We start from the raw sequence: 26555 nt of genomic DNA, 5'->3' as shown, positions 1-26555 counted from the left end.
ATATTTTGAGAAACTACCAAACTTTCCCACGGTGGCTATACCATTTTGTATCCTTCTGGGAATGCATGAAGGTTCCGGTTTCTCTCCACATACTGGTCAACATTTGCTATTTTCTGTTTTTCAGGGGTTTTGTTTTTGTTTTTAATACTAGCTCTCTTGATGGCCGTGAAGCAGTATCTCATTGTGCTTTTTTTTTTTTTTTTTAAGATTTTATTTATTTGAGAGAGACAGAGAGCACAAATGGTAAGGAAGGGGCAGAGGGAGAGGGTGAAGCAGACTCCCTGCTGAGCAGGAAGCCTGCCATGAGGCTTGATCCCAGGACCCTGAGATCATGACCTGAGCCAAAGACAGATATTTAATGGACTGAACCACCCAGACACCCCCTCATTGTGCTTTTGATTTGCATTTCTCTAATAGCTGATGAAGTTCTTGGCCATTGGTATATTTCCATTGGAGAAATGTCTATTCAAATCTTTTGCACATTTTTGATTTGGTTATTTGGGTTTTTTGGTTGCTGAGTTGTAGGATTATGTCATTCTTTCCTGTTGGTTCCAAAATGACATGCTAGATGATCTGAAAAGCTAACAACGATCCCTCCTCATATAGTATATATAGTATGGGGCATAAGATCATTTGTAATATTTGCGATGTTGTAAAGTTGATAAAATGTGCTCATTGAGGAATTAAATTACATTGCATGAAGTAAATCAAGGTGGCTTGGTAAACAGGGAATCAGATAAAAGTATTTAATCTTTTAATAGAGTACTAGAATTGGAAGTTTCCTTAGCGATTATGGTCTGCTGCTTTAGGTTTTTAAAAAGAGACTTCAAATGACCTGCCCAAGATCTTGTGGCCAGATGAAGTACTTGGTATGTCGTGTTGAACTCTGTAGTAAAGAATTAACTTTTCATAGTGTTGTAGTTTGAATTTTAAGATTTCTGGTACAAGGAAAGTCATAGCAGTGCTTGAACACGTTAATGAATTAATTGTAGTGGGCTCTTCCTATGGTGCTCAGTAAACAAACGCTCAGGTTCATCATCACTGTGGTATTAGGATAAAAGTGAGTAAAAGGAGCCTTAGACTAACACTTGGGGCATGAGAATTTAAATGTAATGCACCCAGTAATGGCTTAATACTACTATTTGTGTGGATGAAAAATAAATTTATTGCTTTAATAACAGATCTGTAAAGTAAAATGAAAGCATCTGTATATTTATTGAGAATTATCGACCAAATAAGGAACCATTTATTTGTTCCTTTTTTTTTTTTTAAGATTTTATTTTTTTATTTGACAGAGAGAAAGGGATCACAAGTAGGCAGAGAAGCAGGCAGAGAGAGATGGGGAAGCAGGCTCCCTGCTGAGCAGAGAGCCTGGCTCGGGGCTGGATCCCAGGACCCTGGGATCATGACCTGAGCCCAAGGCAGAGGCTATAACCCACTGAGCCACCCAGGCGCCCCGTTTATTTGTTCTAATGCGAGCGATAGGAGATGAGGAAATTCAGTGAAATATCACAAATGTACAGTAGCAAATTTACTCTTGGTTTGCTTTTACGTTGTGCTCAGATTTTTCATTTCAACAGATCCTCCTGTGGAGTTGGTCTTTATTAAATCATACAGCCCGCCAAGAGAACATACGGATTATAACTAAGAGCAACTTGTGACTAATTGGGAAGAAGATACATAATGTCTCTGACATAAGGGGGGCGGGGTGGTGGTGGAATTTATATTCCCTTCAGGTTGGGGGCCCAGGCTTTTTCTAAAGAGTCCTCAGAATTTGCCTCCAGGACTATGAAAACAAATACGGTCGTGATGAAATAAAGTTGAAGGCTCCTTTCTGCAAGCACATATTTTAAATGAAACTCTCAGGAGAATTAATTCCTTCAACAGACCTTTAAGAACCGGTGTGTGTGAAGCCTGGTGGTTGTGGAGACATAAAGTCGACAATTTCATGTTCTCAAAGAGCTTATCATTTACTTAGAGAGACAGGCGGTAGATAACCATCTGTCGTAACAAGAAGAATGAAATGTGTGCTTGATACAAGCCCAGCAAGCCAAAGGATCTGTGTCTTTGCCCAGAGAAATGGAGGCTGTGCTCCACCACGGACTTTGCACCTACCACAGGAGGACGGCTGTGGCCACTGGTGGCAAATGGGTGAACAGGGCGTCTTTGGTTGAAAGAACAGTCAGAGCAAAGAAAAGACGGGTGGAAGATTCCTTCCAGTCTTGGTGCGTGGAGGGGGGTTTGGTGGGGCAGGACCAGATGGATCATGGGAGTAACTGGCTGGGTCTGGGGGACCACAGCTACCACAAGTCGTGTGCTCCAGTAAGGAAAGGCTTTGTTCTGAGCATAGACCAAGTTTTCTGTGGTGGGGGGGAAGGTGATTGGGGATTTGGAACATCGCCCCCTTACATTTTAGAGAGCGGTAGGGGATGCCTGTTGGCTGGGTGTGGCGGGGCGGTGTGCCTGCCCCACTGGAGAGGAGATGGAAGGGGGTGTGTGTGCGTCGTTCTACACATGAAGGGCATTGCAGAAAGGACCGGATTGTGCTTTTGATGAGAACCAGGCTTGCTTTTGAGGTGTTTTCATAGGTTCCCAAGAGGAAGTGATGCCCAGGTATGAAAATATTTTTTTGTGCTCTCTTTTGTTTGTTTTGATCTGTTTTTTAAAGAGAGGGAAGTGATTATGAATAGGTTTACAGTAGATGGTTGTCCTTAATATGGATGAGAAACCCAAGAGAACCAAGAGAGTGGATGGCAGGGTGCCAGAAGTTTTCAGGCTAGGGTGTCCTTTTGGCTCAAAGAGTGATGGGGATCTCGCTCTCCCCTCAGGAGTGAGATTGGCGGTTGGGTTAGGAAGCTCCTCCCCGCCCACGCGTGAGGTACACTGGCTCACATTCTCTGAGTTCCCCCTCCTGAAGGCCAAGGCCATGGAAGGGCTGGTTCATGGATCATTAGGGTCAGGCCTAAACTACAGGGACTCAGGAAGCCCAGAGGAAACTGGTGAGATTGGCCGTGCCACAGGAAGGTTCCTTCCCATCTGCATTCCCTCAGCACGGCTGCAGTCAAAATGGCTCCCTCCATCCGGGGTGGAGGCCACGTCAGCCTGGTTGACTGACTGCCTTGAGAGCATATAATGGATCTTTGCTGGGCTCTCCACTTCACTGTCGGGCTAAGGTTTGAAGATCTTATTCAAAGGCCCTAGAATTTTCTAGGTTATATTATAATATATCACATTCTACATCTATTATTAATGACTGCCTTCTCGACTCCACTGATAAATTTTGGAGTGCTGTCATGCGTTCCTCGGGGCTCAGCAAGATGACTTCATATACCCAATACTCAGTAAATGTTGGCTGCATTTAATTGTAATGATTGGCCTAGTTCTCCATTTATTTCCTGTCCAGACACGGGCCCATCTGTAGTACCTTAGAGCTAACAGGACTCATGTGCTGTGTTGCCTAGTAAGGAACAGGACCAGACGGCAGGTGGAGAGTGCATCAGCCATGTTTGTATGTGCCCTGGGGTGCATCGGGTGTTTCCCCTCATCAGTCAACAGGGACCCTTGTTAAGGTGTGAGGACAAATGGTTCTCTCTGTTAATTAGCCAGCCTCAGACAAGCCTTCTAGCTGTTTCTCCACCACTTCCACCCTCTCCCTGGGGCACAGCTTCTCCCTGTTACTAATGGTTCAAACATGCCATGCACACTTCCTCCCTCTTGCCTTTATTTGTTATTCCCCCTTTTGTCTGGAATGTTCTTCCTTGCTTTTCACCTGAGGATCCCTTCCCTCTCCAGGATGCCCCCTCTTCTTGGAAGTCTTCCAGAGTTAGCTCTTTGGGGATTTTACATAATACAGTAGAACTCCCCCAAAATGCCTGGCAAAAGAAATTCACCTCTATAAAGCTCAGGGTCACACTGTTGTGAGGCTGATGAAATGGTGATGGGGACAGGGGAGTCTGATGTGGAGAACGAACCACAGCCCAGGGGTTTTGAATGCCCTGTTCAGTTATCACAGACCCTTTTAGATCCTGAAGTGCATCATCGAAAGTTCTACTGTCCTCCTTTTGTTTCTCTAGTGTTACCTAAGGACAAGATACCTCCTTTTGGAGTTGGGTGCTTATGTGCCTGGGTCCATCATTACAGGGTCAACTCTGAGGACAGAGATCATGTCCTCATTTCCTCACCCCCCACCCCAAATTTTGTCATTGTGCTTGGTACAAAGGGCTCTTTATAGTACCTGGCTCAATAAGATTTTTTGAGTGAAAAGTTGAGTAAATGTAATTCAGAGCTTTGTTAACATACAAAGCTCAATTCTTCTGGAAATGTCATGAAAATAGTAAAATTATTATTTTTGGGGTTGCATGCTTTTTGTAATCACTAGTCCCCCCTACTTTTTATCACTTACTCATATAATAAGTTCTTTCCATCACAACATGTAGTTCATATCCTCTGCTTCCCCCCGCCATCCCTGACCACCATGGAGGGATCCTCCCACTTCCTCCTGGCTGGTTTGCAACTCTCCAGGGAGCTTCCCCGGAGTGATCTGAAATTGACCCCTCTACTTAGAGGGCAGAGAGAGATGGAGAACGAAGCAGGCCACTCCAGGTTGGTAGGTGGCAGTTTTAATAAGCCAAGGGAACTTGGGAATTAGGGTTGTCTTGCGGGCAGCACGACGATTGGATCTCTGCACTTGCCCACCAAACCTTACATGTTTCTACAGAGGCCTTAACTGGGTTCAGTCTCATACACTGTGCAGGTGTTCTCAACATCACATCACTATCTCAAGGCTGTGACCTTGGAGGAACTTCTGGGAGCTGGAAAGGCAAGGAGAATGCACATTCGGAGGACAGGGGACGGGGTGAGGAGTGTCCTGTTGCTGGGTTCCAGCTCACAGTTCAGCCAGCAGTTCCAGCTCTTCTGTGACCTTCTCCAACACTTATCAGTAAACGATTACTATGTAAAGTTATTTGCAAGGCGCTGCGCTTGATATCTGGGGAGGTTTAAAGATGAATAAGATGAGATTCCTGCTCACAAGGACTTTATACAGAGATACGCCCGTTCTCAAGTTCATGAGGTTGTGAGCTTTGGGAGGAATCAGTGGGATACAAAGACGGGAAGGTGGGACAGGCTGAGTTGTGGCTCAGATTTTATTCAGGCGGCCTTTTGCAGCTGCTGGAAGACATTGCACCAGGTGATGTAGTAGCAGTAGTAGTAGTAGTAGTAGTAGTAGTAGTAATAATAATATTAGGGAGAAGAAGAAAAAGAAGAAATAACCTTTATTAAGAGCTTACTGGCTAGGGGGACAACTCAAAGGAAATCCTCAAAGGAAAAGTGGCAGCAAGAGGGACTTCAGGCACGGCCTGTGGATGTGGACTGAGGGAAGGGAACCTTTATTCTCATCGAGGGGGAAAGATAGGCAGTTGCCCTTCAAAGTCAACCTTTTTCAGAGCAAATTATTTTCAGGCACCTGTTTTTTCTGGGAAGGCATTGGTTTTCAACATAGTCCGCCACAAATGGATTTGAAATCAGATGGCCGTTTTGTCATTTGATGGCAGACAGGTTTTCTTAGATGGTTCCAGGATGCTGGCCCTCCTGAGAATCCCGGTGACTTGTCTGTTCAAACCTCAGCCTCGAAAGCGTTGCCCTCCCTTCTTTCCTTGTGTCCCCTTCCTTGACCTTTCTGTATTCCCAGTCGGGACCAAGCATGCCCACTGGAGGTCTGCAGAGTGTTACAGGGACTTGAGTGATAGCAATAAATCGGTGAATTCAGGTCCTTGCTATCTGCTGCCGTGCACCCTTCCCCAAGCGAGTGTGAGCGTGGCCTACTTACCCACTTTGTTGTCAACACTTTTCTGACATGCACCCTCTTCTTGAACGTCTTCCCTACTTTCCTGGCATACCTGAGGACCAAGATGTCTTTTCCAGGCTTTCGTTCTGCTGACTTAGATCAGTGGCCCTGGGGACACCAACCTATTCATGGAATGAGGGACAGTCTTAAGTGAACTTTTTACTTAACTCCCCAAAGAAACCTTGCCTTTCAGAGTGCTTTACTTCTGTACTGCAAAGGCAGTACTCAGAGGACATGCTGATTAAGGGAAAATTAGGGTCGCTTGTTTTCTTGTTTTCCATATGGAAAGAAGGTTTGAACATGCAGGATGAGCCTGAGTCCATATGCTTGGAAATCTGTCCACGATTCTTGCTTTGCTGAATTGCAGAATCAGTGCCATCTAGGTACTGGGGTCTGGGCCCGAACACACCCAGAAGTCACAGCGTGATTTCTGTCCTTTGAGGTCCTTCTATGAATTCTTCTGGAAAATACTTGAAAAAGGTGATGGATTTAAAAATGCCCTTAGTTCATTAATTAGATGTATCTGGGGAGTAATTTATATGTGCAACCATATGCAACTTTCTTTTTTTTTTAAGTAAGAATCAGATATTACCTTTGCATCTGTAACAGATTTCATGATTATTGTAGTTGTTTTTTTTTTTTTTTTTTAAAGAAAACATGTTTTACACAAGCTTGTTTAAATTGCTTGGGAAAGATTCCTAGAAGTGGCGTGGCTGGGTCAAAGGATATCATTTAAAATTTTGATACTGGGATGCCTGGATGTCTCAGTCGGTTAAGCATCTGCCTTTGGCTGGGATTGAGCCCTGAATTGGGCTCCCTGCTCAGCAGGGAGCTTGTTTCTCCCTCTACCTGCCGCTCCCCCTGCTTGTGCTCTCTCTCTCACTCTCTCTCTCTCTCTCTCTCTGATAAATAAAAATTTTTAAAAATAAAATAAAATTTTTGATACCTGTGGCCAAGCTGCTATTTGGAAAATTTGTGGCTTTTTATACTATAACCCATGAGAGATAGAAAGAGCTGTTCTAGAGGTATTACGTTTCCTCATCTAATCCTTGCAAAAGCCTATGAGAACAGAGAGGGTGAGTAACCTGCCCAAGGTCAACCAGATAAGAAGCAATAGAGCTAGAGTTGGGAAGAGGCATCTGGGCCAGCCTCCATACTGCACACTGTGACCTTTTCTGCTCTGTTACCTTCATGGCAGCTGGCGGGGAGAAAATGAACAAAGTCATGCTGTGATGAGACTTTTCCAGCCTCCTGGGAGTTCCCAGGTATGGCTATAATCTCCTTCGCCCTCATTCCTAATGCAGCAGGTAGGACAGGTGCAGAACGATTTCCCTAAACCAAAACATCCGGTCTATCCATTCTCAAGGAAAGTGTGTAATTCAGAAGCAGTCACTTTCGGGAAGGAAGCACCTTTCTTCATGAGGCCTTTCCTCATTTCTCCCCTGCCTCGTGCTGCAGGCTGGAGGCTAAGCAAAGGGCCAGGGCCGCATGAAATCTTGTACCCTGATGACCCCTCTTGGTGCCTCTGTCATCACGTGGTTGCCAGCAGCGCCAGGGAGAGCGGGGAAGGTTCTTCAAAGTTCTGTTTAGGGATGTCAGGTTTTAAGCCCCTGCTTATCTGTGCTGCTGGATCTGGTGCCATAGGTCACACACCCCAGCAAGTGTTTTCATCAGCGCAGCCCTGGAGTCCCACAGCGCCAAATGGCTCCCTCTTTTAGAAAAAGCTCCAGACATCTCACTTATCTCCTTGTTCCATCCTTGTTTGTGGGTAATTTGTGTTCTTAATTGTACCTCGCTCAGAACAAAGACCCAGTGAAACAGAAAGTGTTAGGAAATGCTACAGTTCTGCTCTGTGTTTTCTTTCTTTTTTAAGGATTGTATTTATTTATTTGACAGAGAGAAATAGAGCTAAAGTAGGCAGAGCAGCAGGCAGAGAGAGAGGGAGAAGCAGGCCCTCTGCTGAGCAGGGAGTCCAGTGTGGGGACTCGATCCCAGCACTCTGAGCCAAAGGCAGATACTTAACTGACTGAGCCACCCAGGTGCCCCTCTGTGTTTTCTTTCTGACGGGCAAGCCCTGGGTGACTGACTTGAAGGCTCCTGTTCCTGAAACGATCCTGACTGGAGGAGGCAACTGTCAGACGGAGGGCAGTGTCCCAAGGAAAGCTTGGGAAACACACCAGCTTTCTAGCATTTATGTTTGAGGACTGAAAGGGCACACGGGGATGAGTACTGTCCACTCAAGGTTGGAGCCTATTTTGGGACGCTGGGTTCTCATGATAATGGAGCTCGGGGCGGGGAGGAGGGCACGGATGGAATCAGCTCTAGGAAGGGCTAAGCCACATCTTCCTGTTCCTAAAATGGTAATGATTGCAGCGCCTGCTTCATAGGGTTCCTGTGAGGGTTAATGAGATCATGTATAGAAAGCATAGAATTTAACACCAGGTGCATCGTGGGTGCTCTAGAAATAGTCATTGCCATCCACTGACGCCACCATCGTTATCTGCTAAAGAATCAGGACAGCTTTATTTTTTTAAGCAAGTTTTGACTTTTTATCGTGGAAATTTATGAACAGTTCAAGTCAGTAAATGTAAAAGCTGGTATAAGTGCTTTAGCCCTTAGGGTAGGAAGCTCTATGGGGGCTCTTCACCTTGACCGTCATTAGCCTTAGTGTGTTTCCTCTCTTAAACCTTCACGCCGGAGAAGCTGTGTGCCTCCGGATCTCAGAACTGACTTTCTGCCCAAGTCCAGCGGGTACTGTAGTTCTCCTTTGGCCATGACAGTGAGGCTCTTTCCTTCAAAGTTATTTTAAAGTGATTAAAAAATATGGAGCAGGTAAACTTTCCAGACAGTTCTTCGAGTAAATGAGCTTTTGTGCCACGCTGAGTATTTAGTGCTTTTGGTTCTGGCGATGAAAGAGCTTCAGCCAGATGGGAGCGTAGTTCCTGTACCCATGTGTGTCCATGGATGGTGCAGTCCTCGCTCAGATGACACAAGCAATAATAAAACAAACTCGTTCTAACCTGACACACGTAAAAGTATTTTTTGGTCATGAATTTCATTTTGGAAATGAAATATTTAAAATATTATGGGAGAAGGAACAATGTCATTGCAAATGCCTAGGGAGGGTGCGCCTGGGTGGCTCAGTCGTTAAGCATTTGCCTTCTGCTCAGGTCACGATTTCAGGGTCCTGGGATCAAGCCCTGCTTGGGGCTCCCTGCTCAGTGGGAAGCCTGCTGCTCCCCTCTCCCAATATCCCTGCCTGTGTCCCTTTCTTGCTGTCTCTCTCTCTGTTGAATAAATAAATCTTAAAAAATAACAAATGCTTAAGGAGGATATTTGAAAGACATTTTGCATCTTATTTAAGGGTTTTCTTATTTAACAAATAAATATTTTATATATAAGAGTGGTAAAGTGAAAATATATCCATGTTGCCAGGGAGGTCTGACATAAAGGCAAGAATAATTTTTAAATGGCAGCTTAAGATTGCAAATTTTATAAAAATATTCCGCAGAAGTATTTCCCTACTTTTTAACGTGCAAAAGAAGTTTGCATGAAACCTTCCCATTTCAGGACTAAAACTGTGCTATTATTATTCGCTAATTTAAGCATAGTGCATGCCAGATTAATTTATGATGTAAGTACAGTTTAAGGAAGAAGATATGATTTCCTTGTATAATATGGGAACACTAATATATTCCAAGGGTAGAAATAACTTGAAATTAATTACAGATCCCACATCTTTTATTTGCAATCCAAAAAGCCCTGCAAACTAAAAGTTTCTGTCATGACTCATTTGGCAGGATGGTCTGCCCCGATCTGGCATACAGTGATTTGTAGCTTTCTCTCATCCAATCAGTGTGAGCGTTCATGTTTTACTGCGGAAGTAATTGCTGTGTTGGATGAAGGGGTTCTATTCTAGATACTCCTGGGGGTGTTCTGGTTCTGTGAGGCAGAACATATTCTGCCTCTAATATCCCCACATGGCTGAATTCTGAAACCTGCCTGGTCTAAGGATTTTGAATAAAAGAGCCTTGACCTCCCATAACAAGAACACCCCCATGTCCTGGTTTTTCCAGGGACAGCCCCGCTTTACATCTGTTCAGAGTCAAGGTATAACTATTAATAAGGCCCCATTCATGCTTAGAACTGTTCCGTTTTTAACAGTAAATGATTTGGTTGCCATCCCGACCATCAGCAAGTTCCTGGGGACGGCTGCGCGGAGGTGATGGGTGTTGATCAGTTTCTAGTGAGCTGTCATATATACAGCTTTGAAATAAACAAGGTTCCACATTACATCTTGAAACTGTACAATAATTTGAAGCTGTTTACAAGGAAAAAATTTTAAAAGGTATATATACCTACCCCACTGCTTTCTTAGACGGGATTCCCCACAGCAGGTATGTGTACCTTTTTATTATGGCATATCCTTGCTTCCCTTATTGTAACTGCTTGCGCACTAGCCTTGTTTTTCGTAGTTTGCAAGCCCCTCTCTGTTCCCCCCGTCATGATTGCCCATGATGCCCAGCATACATCCCAAGTTCATGGTTTATTTATGAAGCCTCAGCCTTTGCCATAGTCTAGAACCTGGGAATATAGAGCATGATGAGCTCTGGGGTCTCATGGAGATTCTCATCAAGCGGGCCACATGGATTTGGAGGCTTGCTGGAGGAGCTGGTTTGGGGAGCTAAGACGGGGAAAATGTGAGGTCAGGCAGTGAAAGGGGACACTCTTGAGATGGAGGGGCAGAGGCCTTGGGGCAGCCCCACTAGCTGGAGGTTTGGGGAGGAAGGACAGTGGAGGGAGAGGCAACAATGGGCTTTAAACGTGGTGGGGGGGGGTGTTTCTGGCTGCCGGGTAGCTTTCGCATTGGGGCTGGAACGCAGAGCTCACAGAATGGCTGCTTGGGACTGGCGCTGCTGAAGGAAGGAATTGTTCCTGACCCACGGGTGGCACTTTCTATTCTCCCAGCGCGAGAGTTACTCTCTTAGAAATCTGTGCTCCTGATTCTGAGGCCAAAGTTGTTACCGCAGTGTTCCGCCAAGTTAAAGCAAGTAGAACTGAAGGGTATTGCCGCTTCTGAATTCTGCAAGTTGAGGAAAAGTTGTCAATGAGAAGCAAGCAGCAAAACCCTTACTCACCGTGGGCATTCCGGGAGCCAAGTGCCTGACAGGCTGAGGGAGGGGGAGCCGTCCTCGCCAGAGGGATGAAACTATGCCAGGAATGCCAGCTTTGGGGGCACCAAGTGACAATCGAGGGCCTGAAATGTCCTCCAGAGGGTACACTGGCGTGGGGTCTCTGAAGGCCGGCTCTCTGGCAAAGGCAGTCGGGGGCAGCCCAGGCCTGGGGGCTTCGAACCGCTTTTCTTTGCTGCTAACTTCACTGTCGGGGTGAGGCCACGTCCCTGGGACACCACCATCGTGTTTTCGAGTTTAGATAACTGCTAACTGCTGTTAAATATTAGTACAGAATTTAGGAGGTCAATGTTTCATGCTTAACTCCGAGATCCTTCTCTAAACTATGCAGACGAGCTCCTGGTCACGTCTGGTTTTCCAAACAACTTGCAATTTAAGTGAATTATGGACCATCACTCCTCATCTTCCCCAGGAAATGAAGTTTCCAGGCTCCTCATTGAGCTAATTGGTGCTTGATGGCGCTGCCCCTGATGGATGGACGGATATCATGATTGCTGCGCGTCCTTAATCCAGTCGTGGTACTTGGATGAGAAAAAACTGCCAACAGTTTAACTGAAGCACCAGAGAGGGACTTTCTAGAATTTGTTGCATTTGCAGAAAAATGTATTTGCCATTGTTTCCCCCTCTGGACGGCAAATCACTCATGTACTCTGCTGTTGTCTTTTTCACCAAGTCTTTTTCCTCCCAACTAATTTCAGACTTACACTGAGATGGCAAGAACACTGCAAAAAAAGCATTTTCCCCCCAAAGAGAGTCACTTGCCAACACGACATCCCATCCCTCCTGGATGCTTGAGTCTGTCTTTCCTTCAAACAGGGGCACGTTGCAACCTGATCACGGGCAGAAACAGGCTGTTGCCATTAGGGCCGCCTAATCCACAGACCCCGTTCAGGTCTGCCTGTTGTTTTAACAGGGACCCTCATGGCAGAAGGATCCCACCTAGGCTCAGGTGTCCTGTGCCCTGCATCTTCCGGTAACTCCTGTGACCTTGAGATTTTTGACAGGGACCAGCCCTGCTGTCTTACGGAATGCCTGTCCGTAGGGCTTGTTGGACATTCACTCGTGACTAGATTGAGTGGTGTGTTTTCCGCAAGAGTATCAAGACATGGGATTTCATTCTCACTGCATCCTCTAGGTGGTGAATGACCTTGACTTTACTGGTGATACTCATCTGATCATTTGGCTTAAAGAGGTCTCTTAGGTTTCTCCCTTGTAAGGTTACTCTTTTTCCCTTCGTAATAAGAAATATTTTGTGGATGGGGCAGCACCCACCACCACTGGTTGGCTCAGTCAGTCCCTTAAGCGTCCGACTCTTGATTTTGGCTCAGGTCGTGATCTCAGGGTCATGAGATCGAACCCCTCTTCGGCTCCATGGGGGGCATGGAGGCTGCTTAAGATTCTCTCCCTTTGCCCCAACGCCTTTCATAAAAAGATATTTTGTGGGAGGTACTTCAAGACCTTGTAAGTGTTCCAGTCCTCATGAGTCTTTCATGCCCTCATTTTAGCATCTGTTGGCATTTGCTGGTGGTTATTCTTTGGTAGCTGTCAAGTGGTGATTTCTGGTTCCATACTCTGTTTATGCTTACTGCCTGGCATTCTGCTTTATATTTTATTTTATATTGTTTACTTTTTCATTGATCCCTATTTCATTCAGTGGACCTTAACACACTTTTATGAGAATTTCAATGTTCAGATTGTCCCTGATTTGCCTGCTCTGTCCTCTTGCTGTGTCCCCAGAGTTCTTTGGACACTTCTTTCCGGTCCCCCAAAATGGTTCACGCTCATCTTTTGCGTTCCATGCCCTAGACCTGCAATCAGCCATTTCCCAAGAAGCCCTGATTCCTTCGAGTGGAGAATGTTATTTAGAAACTAAGATTGGGACATTATGTGTACTCAACAATGGTATGTTGCCGCCCTCAGACCTCTTAGCAGACAGGGAGTGTATGTACTGTATGCAGACACAGATTTTTTTTTTTAAGATTTTATTTATTTATTTGACAGGCAGAGATCATAAGTAGGCAGAGAGGCAGGCCGAGAGAGAGAGGAGGGGAAACAGGCTCCCTGCTGAGCAGAGAGCCCCATGTGGGGCTCGATCCCAGGACCCTGGGATCATGACCTGAGCTGAAGGCAGAGGCTTTAACCTACTGAGCCACCCAGGCACCCCCAGACACAGATTTTTACATCTATATTTAGTTCTGTATTTATTGAGATATATGATGAACTATGAATTCAGCCCTTACTCTGTTCCAACACCCAGAGTTATTCTAGATTTCTTTCTATATTTGAACTTCTCTATCCAAAAGTGATAAACCTGGCTCCTATTATCCTTACTATGTTAACTAATTACTCTGTTACCTCTATGTATCTCATTGCACATCCCCACGGCCTCCCCATGGCAATGAGCTTGGCCCCCCACCTCATTACTCAGGCTGCTCTGTTCTGGATGAGAAAGCTGCCCCTGGACAGGAGCCTAGTCACCCCACTTGGGCCCTGACACCCCATTCTAGGCTGCCATCCTCCCCAGTTTCTATCCTCGCTGCCCCACATGGGCTTCATTACTCCCCATGCTATGTGCCACTGCTTCCTCTCTTTATGTCAAGGGGAGACCCTCTCTTTATGCCAGGACCCCACATTAGCATGCTTTTGTGCTACTCCCCAAATGTCTGTTTTTAGATTGTTATGGCTGCCGTACAGTACCACAAAACTGGGTGATTTAAACAACAGAAATTCATGGTCTCACAGTTCAGGCTGGAAGTCTGAAATCAGGGTGTTGGCAGGGTGGTTTCTTCCGGGGCCTCTCAGGGAGAACTGCTCCCTGCTTCTCTCCTCACTTTGGGGTCTTTGGCATTCCTTGCCTTATGGAGGCTCCCCCTGACCCCCATCTCTGTCTTCATACGGCCTTCTCCCCTCTCTGTGTGTCATCTGTCCAGACTTCCCTCTTTTTTTTTTTTTTTTAAAGATTTTATTTATTTATTTGACAGAGATCACAAGTAGGCAGAGAGGCAGGCAAGCAGAGAGGGAGGAAGGGAAGCAGGCTCCCCGTGAGCAGGGACCCTGACGTGGGGCTCGATCCCAGGACCCTGGAACCATGACCTGAGCTGAAGGTAGAGGCTTCAACCCACTGAGCCACCCAGGCGCCCTGAGACTTCCCTCTTCTTGTAAGGACACCAGTCGTGTTGGATCCTAACCCAGTATGACCTGATTTTAACTTGATCATATCTGCAAGGACCCTATTTCCAAATAAGGTTATATGTAAGGTTCTGGGTGGACATGAATTTGGGGGCCGCAGTCTTCCAACACAGTACATCTGCTTTGCATGGTTCCGGCTAACAGGGTTTTGGACGACATCATCTGTGAAGGGAGGGTGAGGGGAGGAAGGCGAGATGGGAACCCTGTCATTCTGAGAAGAATGTTCTTTATTGCCATACTGTACATATTCTCTAATCTAAAATTAGAGCAGTGTGCTGCCATCAGGGCTGTTGGAAACCTCAGGGCTTGGAGTGAACACAGGATGGCACTCATTAGGATGTGGCTTTAGGATTCCTCCTGGGGACTGTTCCCCTTCTGTACCCTGCCCCCAGACAGCCTGTGCTGTAATGGAGAACAGCATTTTACTCACTGTTGAGCAAACTTCTTCACCTGGTCTGGTACCGCTGGGGTTGGGGGACTCCCCTGGCCCCGGGCCACCCAGTTCCAGGCCAAACAGCTGTGTCTTGAGGCACAGGGTTCGTCCTCTCTCAGGCGCCGGCTGCTGTAGGAGTCGGCTAGAGCATGTGTGGGGGGTGAGTTCTGGCTGTGGTCAAGAGGGGTGCCCTGTGTCGCACCCCAACTCAGCATATTCTGGAAGTGTGCTGCCTTGCTTGCTTCTTTTTTTTCCATTTACTAGTATTATGTTCTGAACTATATTAACTTATATATCACTTTGATGGAATAGATAAAAATACATAGAATATATATTTAAATATATTAGCTCTGTGTTAATATATGTATGCTGATCACTTTCCCATGCAGATGAAATACTCTTCTAGAGTCATGGTTTTTCGTTATTTGAGTCTACCGCATATTATGTAGCTGTGTCCCTACGGTCTGGTATTTGGATCAATTTACATTTTTGGGTGTTGGAAATGACACTCCATCAGATACCCCTGACCAAAAATTTGTGTCTGTAGAAACCATTAATTATTAAATATCCACTGTTGACCGGGTAGTAGGTGAGGCACTTTATACATCTTATTAATCCTACCACAAACTGTCCTCATTTTACAGATGAGAATACTGAGGCTTAAGGATCTGGGGTTCTGCTCCCCTCTGCATTTGGTTCCTGAGGCAGTGCCCTGGGGAATGGCCAGGGTTGCTGAGCCAACTACTTCTAGATTTGTGTGCTCCCTCTAATTGTGGAGAAAGTAGTGGGACTAAAGAGATTTCTGACTTTTTAGAGGAATGACAGGTTGAATTCTCAGTTAGGGTCACAACTCCTCAGTTCTAGTCTCATACAGGGCATGGTGATAAGGATGTGGCACTAGCTCCTTGGGACACAGGAGCCTCCAAGGCCTTCCCAGGTCTCACCCCACTCGTATGGTCATGCTGTCCCTGAGTCATGGTGCCTGTCAGCCGTGCATTGTGGCCACTGTGCTAGTCAGTGACAAATAAGGTTAGTGCTAGGTCCTGTGGCAATTGTAATCACTTATTGGGAAGTTCCAGGTCAACTTAATTAGCGAAGAGTCAGACAAGATCAATTATCATTAACATCCAGCTATTTCTAGGGGCCGTTCTCTCTGTACGAGCAGGAAGGCTATTGCCATACGAGTTGAACCTGCATTGGTCAGGGAAAGCTTTTTGGGAAGGGTGGATTTAAAACTGGCCCTTCATTCCAAGAGGGGAGTGAGTTGGTGTGGATGGATGTAGGACACACATGGTGCGGAGGGATGTATGGATGTAGGCAGGTTGGCATCGCGTTTGCGGGCATGAGGATTGACTTTTTTTAGAGGTCCTGATCCTAAAAATGAGGGAGAAGCAAAATGCCTTCATGGCCCATGTTTGTTCAGCATACACACAGCCAGCTTGGAAATTGACAGATACCCCAAATGCTTACCACCTGAGAGGTTTTCAGGACCTTACAGAAATGTTCATGCAAAATGTGCATTGAGGTAGAGTGTCTGTGGGTCTTATGGGTGCTCCCGAAATAGTTCTTGGGGCTCAAGAATACCTCATTGTGGAATTAAAGAAACAACAGATGAGCATAAGGGAAGAGATGGAAAAATAAGATGAACTCAGAGATGGAGACAAACCGTAAGAGATTCAACTCTAGGAAACAAACTGAGGGCTGCTGGAGGGGAAAGGATTGGGGGGATGAGGGTAACAGGGTGATGGACATTAAGGAGGGCCAGGATGTAATGAGTACTGAGTTATATACAACTGACGAATCTCTAAAATCTACCTCTGAAACTAGGGATACACTATATGGTAATTAATTGATTACAAAAAAGTAAAAGGAAGAAGAAGGAAAAAGAATAGGCTGGGCAGAGCTCACTTTCTTCCTCCCCTCTTTTCTAAAGACCACCTAGGACTCAGGTGGCCCATGCTTGGGGCCAGGTGACCCTGCCTTATGGCAGAAGCAGAAAGGAAAACAACGGGAGAATGCAGCCAGTGCCAGACACACAGATAACAAACCCTCTGGTTCTCTCCTGTTGCTTCTTAAAGAGGACACGGAGGTAGAGGTGAACGGTGGAACCGAGGAAGATGGTTCTATTTTGGAGTGGCGAACTACTGTTTGCCCAGTACAAATTGCAAAAACGAAGCTCTGGCTGGACAGGATATGCAGTACGTCTTGCTGATTTCCACCAGCCAGGATAGGCAGCAAGAGGGACAGGAAGTACGGATGAATGGGGGGTGTGCCGGATAATGGAGGTCGGGAAGCTTCTTTCTATGCATCGGACTGACCAGTGTGGCTGGAGCAGTGCTTACTGGCCACGGGGCTGTCTTGGCCCAGGGAGCCCCTTCAGAACAGGCTCCCAGTGCGGACACTGTGTCAGACTGGGAGGTACTGGGCCCTCCATGCCTCGTTATGTGGACCCTAATTTGGCCTCCTGGTCCAAAGGTCAAGTAAGGGCCTCAGACCCCTTGTGTTTAAATGTGAACTCAGCCACTCCCGTAGATCTGGGACCTTGGGCAAGTTACTTGTTAACCTTCGTGTCTCAGTTTCTTCATCTGTAAAATGGAGATTCTGGGAGCTCCTGCCATTCAGGATGGAGGTAAATCAAATGAACTAATACTCACAATAAGCTGAGAACTGGCCTGACATTGTTGAGCACTTAAGACTCACCGGCTGTTGCTCGTATCTTGTCCCGTAGCATGGGATCCTGCATGCTCTGGACCTGCCAGCTGGTGGTGTTTCCAGGGGCCTGCAGGTCGGAACAGGGATACGAATTACTCACACGGAAGCTCCCTCACTTTCCAACAGGTTGCCTTCCAAAAGGTGATTAAGCCTGCAGAGTGTGAGTCAGGCCTTTTAAAACCAGAATTTTCTCAAAAAAAACAAAAACAAAACAAAACAAAAGACCCACAACAACAAATACAAAAACAAAAACACCCCAAAACAACAACACAAAAACCAAAAAACCAGAAAAAACAAACAAGCAAACAACAACAGCAAAAACCCCAGGCTTTTCTCAAAATAGAGCAGTTTCAATGTCAGGTGGCAAACCTGCCTCTTCAAAAACCCCACTAGGGTGTCCTAGGCAGACATTTTGTTTTGACCAGACACCTGAGCACTCACTGTGATTTGGAAAAACTAGAACTGGCCTTGAAACTCCCTGTTCGTCTTTGGGGACCAGTGGTTCCTCATTCACACCAGCCACAGTTCAGGTGTTCCGGAGCCACATGTGGCTGGTGGCTCCCTTGTTGGACTGTGTGGGGACAGAACGTGTGCAGAATTGCAGGATAGGGCTGGTCTGTATTTATCAGGTGCCTGCTGGATGCAAAGTAGAAGACAACACAGATGTACATGCTAATATATGTAGCAATGTTAACCCAGGTGTCCAGCTTGAAAGGAGCATGGGATATATGTTGGAGGCAGTGTTTAGGAGTTCAAGGGAAGTTTGCAAAGAGGGTGGGGTGGCTGGCTATTTCCAGGCTAGGCCTTTCTCCAGAGCTCTAGCCTTGATGGAACTAAGGCTAGAGTTTTTTTGTTTTTTTGTTTTTTTTGTTTTTGTTTTTTTTTTTGATATCCCGAAGATATCTCAAAGCCAATAGACCCAAACCAATTTCATTATTTCTCCTCTTAAACCTTCCACATTCCCCTTGCAAAGAATGGTATCACTACCTGCCTGGTCTGAGAAGGAAAAAAGGAGGGCATGGAAGTCCAGATAAGTTTGAAGCGGGAGAGGAGTCAGAAATTCAGAAAGAAGAGCCCGGTGGCGTCTGTTTTTCTCTCTGAAGGGAGAGGCAGGAGCCTTTGCTGGGATCAATGAGTGTGAAGGTGAATTAGGCAGCACGAGGAAGGAAAGATCTGAGATCACTCCCGTGGGGAACAGCGACAGGGGCTGATGAGGGAGAAGCAAAAAAGACGTGCAGGAATTTGAATGTTCAGGTGAGGTGATAAACCATCAAGGTGTCATGGTGCTGTCAGGACTGGGCCTTATTCAGCCCAGGCATGAGTTTGTGCCACATGAGCAAGCAAGAGGGAGGAAGTGAGACCCATTTGTAGGGGAGAAGTGCTAGAGTAGCTGTGTTGGGCAGAGAGTGGGGTCAGAGAGTGTGTTCTCTGGGGAGAGGGGACAGGGGAGTGGGGGTCGTTAGGCAGGGATGGAGGGCAGGGCTCTGGGCCCCTTCTCCAAAAAGCACAGGTCTACATAGATTGTGTCCCCTGTTTCCTTCCAGGCTTGCTCTCTGGATGGAGAGAACCCCTGTTCTCTTTAGGCTGCACTGAGAACTATTTCCTAGAATGACCGTTGGCTCACCAACAGTATGGAAAACCAGTGATACCTTTTGGTGTCTTTTGAGCACACACGTGGAGGCTATCAGTCAGTTTCGGTTGCAGTGATGCTGTCAGAGTTACTATCAGAGGCTCAATCACACTGTTGCAGGTACCAGAGTAGTTTGTGGTCAGAGACAGGGAAATATTTTAAAAATAGCTATGGTAATATCTTCTGAAAGGATATAGAAAACACATCCAATAAGAAAATTATGGGTGGAACAGTGAATATGCAAAACTATAATTTGGATGATTCTCAGTATGGGAAACTTGTTCCGTGGTATTTAAAGGCATTTTAGAATTCTAATTTCATATGTATTTATATTCTATTCATGGTGAAATCTATTCACCATTGGCATCCTCATTCTCCTATGACTCATTTGGAGATGTTTATTATATATACGGGATCTAGAAGGCCATTGAGCTTATGGGACTGAATGACTGTGATATCTGTGTAGCGGCATATCCAAATTGCTCTGGGATTTAAAAAAAAAAAAAATCCCTGGTTCCTAATCCCTAATAATTCTTATTTAGTGAGTCTAAGATGGGGCCAGGGAGTCTTTTTTTTTTTTTTTTTTTTTTAATTCCCCAGGTAATGGAGCACCTCGGTGGTTCAGTGGGTTAGGTTAAGTATCTGCCTTCGGCTCAGGTCATGATCTTGGGGTCCTGGGATCGAGCCCCGCATCGGGCTCTCTCCTCGGCAGAGGGCCTGCTTCTCCCCTCCCCCTGCCCCACCTGCCTCCCTGCCTACTTGTCATCTCTCTCTCTTTGTCAAATAAATAAAAAATCTTAAAAAAAAAATTCCCCTGGTACTAATGTAGCACAGGCATTTTTGGGGGTGCTGGTATAGGTGAATGGAAAAGTATAACGAGTGGTGCTGATACATTGAGGGTAGCCATTTCTGGTAATCCTGCCCCCATTTTTCAAGGTCGAGCTCTTTTTTTTTTTTTTTAAAGATTTTATTTATTTGAGAGAAAGAGAGAGAGAGAATGAGCAGGGAGGAGGGGCAGAGAAAGAAAGAGAGAGGGGGAAGCAGACTCCCCAGTGAGCAGGGAGCCTGATGCGGGGCTTGATCCCAGGACCCAGAGATCATGACCTATGCTGAAGATAGACGCTTTACCCTCTGAGCCACCCAGGTGCTCCAAGGTTGAGCTCTTGAAAAACCCACATAGTAGGAGAATGGAGAATTCATGCTTAAAACCTTGATAAAAAGTGGCTTAGAGACTAAAATTATTAAAGGAATCTGTGACGCGCATCTTCGAAAGTTTAGTAAAATAAAACAGTAAGTGCCTGGAATGAGGGTTACATCACTGACGATAGGCATCCCACAGTTGATTTCCCTTGCATATCAACACTCCTGCAGTTTAATACAACTTTTGACGTTGGTTTTGCATTGGTGCAGGTAACATGTACAGCGAGAGGCACATTTTTTCTGGGTCTGGTGCTCAAACCAGGGTTAAAATGTCTTCCTGATTTCATGACTGGAATTGTTGACTTCATCCTCCAGGGTCCCACCAGAGTGTGCCAAGTGGTGGGAATGCTGTAGGCAGACAAGTGTTAAGGATTGCCAACTGGGTGGGTCTCAAACCCCAGTCTGTTACCTAGCTCTGAACACAGTCTTTTCATGCCGGACACTTGCTGTTAAACTTCTCTTGTGCTTTTCACTTCTTTCTTCCAGGAGTCTTTAGGGTTCTAAGGTTTGCTATTTCCTTCTCTTCTGCTTCCTACTTTCCACTATGACCCCCCCCCCGCCACCCACAGGTGCACACACATCTGTATACACAGTTGGGGAGCGATTCGGCCCAGTAAAATGCATTTTATATACCCTTTTTAACCATAGTACCAGGATAATATAAGATAAAATTGGTTTAAAAAAAAGCTTAATAAAACACCTTACCCTTATTGGGGGAACTCTCATCGTTTGTATTGTGTGTTCACATACCTGAAAACTATAGTGCCATGCATTGATTTCATGACACAGCGTTTGAAAAACACTGGCCTTGGGGGGTTTCTGGCATCTTCTTTCGCATCAGGTGGATGCGGGTTCAGATCCTAGCTTGACCGCCTAATAGCTGTGCAGCTTGGTAAGCAGCTTCATTTCGTCACCTGTAAAATGGGGATAAGACACTCTACCTCATTTAGCGTGTTTGAAGATTAAATGAAGTAATGCATGAAAAGCCCTGGCCTAGGGCTAATTCCCAGGAAGCACTTGGACCAGGTGATGGGGCCAAGGATGATGATGGTGATGGTGAGGATTTTTAGTTTGCAACGCCAGCTTCCTCTCAATTCACATAATTTTGAGCTGGAATTTTCAGCTTTTGCCAAAAGGGTACAAAGGTCGGTGTGAGGAGTGTAGAATATTCATGCAAGAGTCACTCACATTTGGGGAAAGATGACCGTATGCCCAGGAAAAGTTATTAGGAAATGTCCCAAGTACATTCCTGCGCGGGTGTCGCCACTTGCGTTCCCACGGCCAGCGCCCTGGACCAGAGAGCAGTCGCCTCTGGCTCATCTCCTTGCCTCGGTTTGCCCCTGTGTGACTGCTGCACACGACTAATCTCAGGCGCACAGCCAGTATTTTTGGACCCTCTGTACAGAAGCTGGGTGATGGGGTACAAGCCTCCGTCCCTTTTCTAGGGGCTTAGGTGGCTGGGACATGGTTTCCTTTTCTTTCTTTCTTTTTTTTTTTAAGTTACCTTTTCAAGCTATACTTTTCCTCCTCCCTAAAATGGGGATAATAGTATGTAACTGATAACGGCCGGTGTGTGGGTGAGCGATGATTTCTGTAAACCACCCAGCCCGCGCTGCTCACCTGCTCACCTGCTCGCTGATTCTCACGCAGCTCCGCCCACACCGGTGCCCAAGTCCGTTACTCCGCCCACATCCGCAAACCCATCTTACCCTGTCCTGCCTCTGCCCTTTATACCAGCCTTCGCCTTTGCCTGGCTCGCTTGCCGCCCTGTCGTGCCTGGACTGTTCTTCCCCATCCTGGAAGCGCTAACTGTGCCACAAAGCTTTGCCTTACCAATGCATCCCATGACGATTTATGGATTCCTCACGAACTAGTTCACGTAGTTGGCAATTAATCGTATACTGCCTTCTGATCTCTAGTGCAGTCTTTTATTATCGTAATTAGAGTATTATTAGGTCGCTTTATAGAATTTATGTCTCATACCCTCAGTTAACTTACTAATTCCTTGAGGCTAGTGATCGTGTCTCACACTCTCTGAATCCTCCCTAACACTTAGCAGAGTTCCTTGCAATAAACGTGTGTTTAATAATAAATATTTCTGATACCTTGGATGACTGGGCTGCCATAGGAAGAGAGGGTCCACTGGTTAGAGCGGTGAGAGGTTTCGTAGATGAAAAGAGACTAGAGCTAGCTTTTGTTAGAAGGGCTGCATTTCTGTAGGCTTGTAGGAGGGGTGGGCACACGGCTGTGTGGTGACAAGAGCCCTGGCAGGTTACTAATAAGAGCAGATCAATGTCTCAGGTGCTGAAGAAACAGGGTGGAGCGCTGCTGTGGTCAGACTCAGGCTGAAGCCCTCATCTTTGCGGCATAGCACCCATACTCGCCTACCGTCTTCCCTAATTTTGACCCACCTCCTGTGCCCGTACAACTGGGAACTGATGAGCTGTGGGGCTGCTGTTTTTGCCGTAGCTCAGATTTTTAAAATAGCAACTTTTTCTTCCAGTACATTACAGACACCTTTCCATTGTCTTCTGTCTCCCATGGTTTCTGCAGAGTAGCCGCCCTAAAGCTTCTGGGTCTTGGGGTTTTGTTATATGTTCTTTGAAGGTGATGCCTGTTTTTTCCCTCTGGCTGTCTTTAAGACTTTTTGCTACGGTTTTGTTTTCCAGCATGCGTACTGTAGTGTGGTGTTACTTGTATTTGTCTGTTTGGGGTTTGTAGTAAATTATTAAATCTGTGGTTGGAAGATAACATTTTCACCCTTTGGTCTCTAAGTGCTTCATTCTGTTTATTTCCTTCTGACCTGTCTTCTTCTTTTTGTTTTTTCTTATCATGGTGTCTAATCTATTAGTAAAACCATCTGGCGAATTCTTAATTTTAATTATTTGCCTTTTAGTCCTAGAATTTCTTTTTTCGTTTCTAGTTCTTGGCCAACGTTGGCCATCTTGTCTTGTTATGTAGGCGTACTTGTTTTAAAGGCTATTGAACACGTTAGACATATTTGTCTCAAAAACTGTGTCTGAAAACTTTTGGTATCTGTGTATCCCTTAAATCTGTTTAAGACCTGTGTCTGAATCCCTGTGGGTCTGTTTTTATTGTCCATATTTCATTGATTTTTTATTTTGTTGTCTTTTATCCTTGTATTCTCAACTATATTGATTGTGTGGATGAAAAACTCCAGAGATAATATAAATCCTAGGATAATGTTGTCTTCCTCAAGATATGATTACGTTTACTTCTGGGAGTTTCAGATCATTTTAATTGGATCAGGGATTGAAGTGATTCAAAGCTAGGCTTCTGTCTTTGCGGTTAGTCTATTTCCAGTTAGTTTTATCCCAAATGAAGTGAGTGTGTGTGTGTGTGTGTGTGTGTGTGTTTGGTTTCCCACACTCCCTTTCCTACTTAGGTCCTAATCTTCACTTCTTGTCCCCCTTGGTCCCCCGAATGAACGAACATATCAGAAGCTTTGCTCAGTTTCTACATGCCCTGTAGCCTCCTACTGAGGAATCAGCAGATGCCCCAAGGCTGGGAGAAGAACGTGCCAAATGTCAGGCTTACCTTCCTGGGTTTCTTTCTTTTCCCAGATCCTCCTCTCCTAATTCTTTACTGCCTTGTTAGTTCTCTGATTCTTCTAAACAGATTTTGAAAAACATGTTTTATGTAGGTTTTCATGTTATTCACCTTGAGAGTTAGGTCTGAATTACCTATTGTGTTATTACCAAAAGCACACTGCCTCCCCCAGCCAAGGATTTTATTATCTTAAATCCAGCAGGGATGTTTAGAAGTCTCTGGAACAGAACATTAACATGATTTAAGTGGTATTTTAGGAAATTTAATATGTCAGTGGTATGCAAAACAGACAGGAGTTGGGAAAGGCTCAGTTAAAGTAGAAGAGTTAAAAGACCAACATAACTGAGTGCTTTCTAGAGTAAGAAAAAAGCAGGTTGTTAGGGTTTCTGAAGCTTGGGCGTTTCAGGGAGATCAGAATGAGAGTCTTGGCTCTCCTACTGACTAGCAGATTGCCTTTCAGCACTTCCTTTACCTATCCTGTTATCTATAATACGGAACACTAAAGTCCCTACCTTCTAGGGTTGTAAAAATTACACAAGAAACTCAGAAAAACTCTGGTTTTAATGGGTTGGCATATAGTATGTGCTCAGTAAATAGTAGCCATTGCTGTTATGATTCCAAGATCCAAAATTCAGTTATCTAGGTTAAAATTCATGACTGCCATTACTGGCTCTGAGCATGACCCTACCATTTTCAACTTCACGGGGCGCTGTTCACTTCCTAGGAGTCTCAGGGAGTAGCTTGCATGCGTTCATGCAGCAACACCGGTGCCAGTAATATTCTAAATACCCACCGTGTACTGAACTGATGTAGAGGCTGATGCCATGGTTTTAAAAGATGATCCCAGTCCCACATCTCAAAGGAGTAATGATAGGTGATTTTAGAAAGTGTCTTTGTTGGGCTTGAGGGTAGATGCTTCATATTTTAGTCTTGAAGGGCCATAATTTCAGCATTTCACTTAAAAAAAAAAGATTTACTTATTTATTTGAGAGAGAGAGAGAGAGAGAGAGCGAGCACATGCGATCAGGAGGGGGACAGGAGGAGAGGGAGAGAGAATCCTTAAGAAGACTCCCTGCTGAGTGAGGAGCTGGATGTGGGGCTCGATCCCAGGACCCTGAGATCATGACCTGAGCTGAAATCAAGAGTCAGACCCTTAACTGACTGAGCCACCCAGGCGCCCCAAGCATTTCACTCTTTTTTTTTTTTTCTTAAAGATTTTAGTTATTTGACAGACAGAGATCACAAGTAGGCAGAGAGGCAGGCAGAGAGAGAGGGGGAAGCAGGCTCCCTGCCAAGCAGAGAGCCCAATGCGGGGCTCGATCCCAGGACCCTGAGATCACGACCTAAGCCGAAGGCAGAGGCCTAACCAACTGAGCCACCCAGGTGCACCCCAAGCATTTCACTCTTAAAAACAACCCAGTGTATAAGCATAGAAGCTTACACAAAAGGTAAATCAGATTATGAGCCTTCATGTCACAAAAGAATTTCTAGAGTTGTAGATCACTTGAGAAATTATCTTTTTGAAACCTCTCATTTTCCTACATCATTGAAGTGCAGACCAGAGGGTGGGTGACTAGCCCAAGGAAACATGCCAGTAATGTCAAGGTCAGGACTGGGACACGAGTGTCTTTGATTTCTGGTGGAATATGATTCTCTTGCCAAAAATAGCACGTCTTTGTCTTTTTTTTAAAAGATTTTGTTTGTTTATTTGACAGAAAGAGATCACAAGTAGGCAGAGAGGCAGGCAGAGAGAGAGAGAGAAGGAAGCAGGCTCCCTGCTAAGCAGAGAGCCCGACATGGGGCTCGATCCCAGGACCCTGGGATCACGACCTGAGCTAAAGGCAGAGGCTTTAACCCACTGAGCCACCCAGGCACCCATCTTTGTCTTTTTAAACCTGTTCCACACCTTTCCCAACTCTGTTCAAGTTTCCTGTGGCCCATGCAACCGGGTGCCCATGGGAAACTTGCCTTCCAGAAGGAAGACCCATCTGTCACCGTGAATTTCATTGACAGAAGCTAGAAAATGCATGCCAAGGAAGCCTCTTTTCTCAGTATCTAGCCTCTGACTCTCTGTGACTATCCTCCTAGCCTTTTAATCTTTGGAAATTTTATTTACTTTTTGTATCAAACTAAGTGATGAGTTTCTGGAACTAGGCTCAGTGTAGAATTCCACCTTCGCTTTCTTCTGCAGAAGTCAGGACGTGCATTCAACTTGTGATAATCATGGGAGACCTATGTCAGATGGAACCTGTTTTCTTCTGTGTCATATGGCGAGACCACTGGTCATTCTTTACCTGTTTAGTGTGTGGGACATAGGACCAGGCTGTAAGATCAAGTATAATTGGAAGAAGTAGCTTCATGTAAAAGGATTAGTTTTTTTTTCTGGTGTGTAATATTGGGGGAAGTCCTAGGTGTTTAAAACAAGATGAAATGTAGAACCTGAAATAAGATAAGCCCTTTGTAACAGAGCTTAACCTATTCTCATAAGGCAATACTTGCTATCTTTGCTTTTCCTAAAAATCTGCTTATGATTAATGACAGTCCTGACTCAAGATTTAGAACATTTTTTACGTGTATGATTTCCACGGTATTTTGGCTAGGTAAGTGAGAACACGAAGTTTGGCTGAGCTGTGTCCTTGTTAGAAAGGCACAGCATGTAAATAAGGGATGGACCGACAGGTGATACAGAATGTGATACTTTCAGCATAATGGAGGGGGTCTGCCTGCCAGAATGACCAGACTCTTCAGGAAGAGCACAGATGAGCAGGTGGCTCGTAATTAAAA

The 26555-nt window shown here is 45.4% G+C and overlaps 1 protein-coding gene across 3 annotated transcripts in view; it reads left to right on the top strand.

The window, feature by feature from the left end:
* IRF2 (interferon regulatory factor 2) overlaps positions 1–26555 on the top strand; it is an 82289-nt gene that overhangs the window by 13019 nt on the left and 42715 nt on the right. The gene's annotated exons all lie outside the window — the stretch shown is intronic.

The sequence above is a fragment of the Lontra canadensis genome, unplaced genomic scaffold (genome assembly GCF_010015895.1).
Source record: "Lontra canadensis isolate GAN:19392208 unplaced genomic scaffold, GSC_riverotter_1.0 scaffold39, whole genome shotgun sequence".
Taxonomy (NCBI): Eukaryota; Metazoa; Chordata; class Mammalia; order Carnivora; family Mustelidae; genus Lontra; species Lontra canadensis.
The sequence above is the reverse complement of the archived record's forward strand: the minus strand, read 5'-3'. Positions and strand labels throughout refer to the sequence as shown.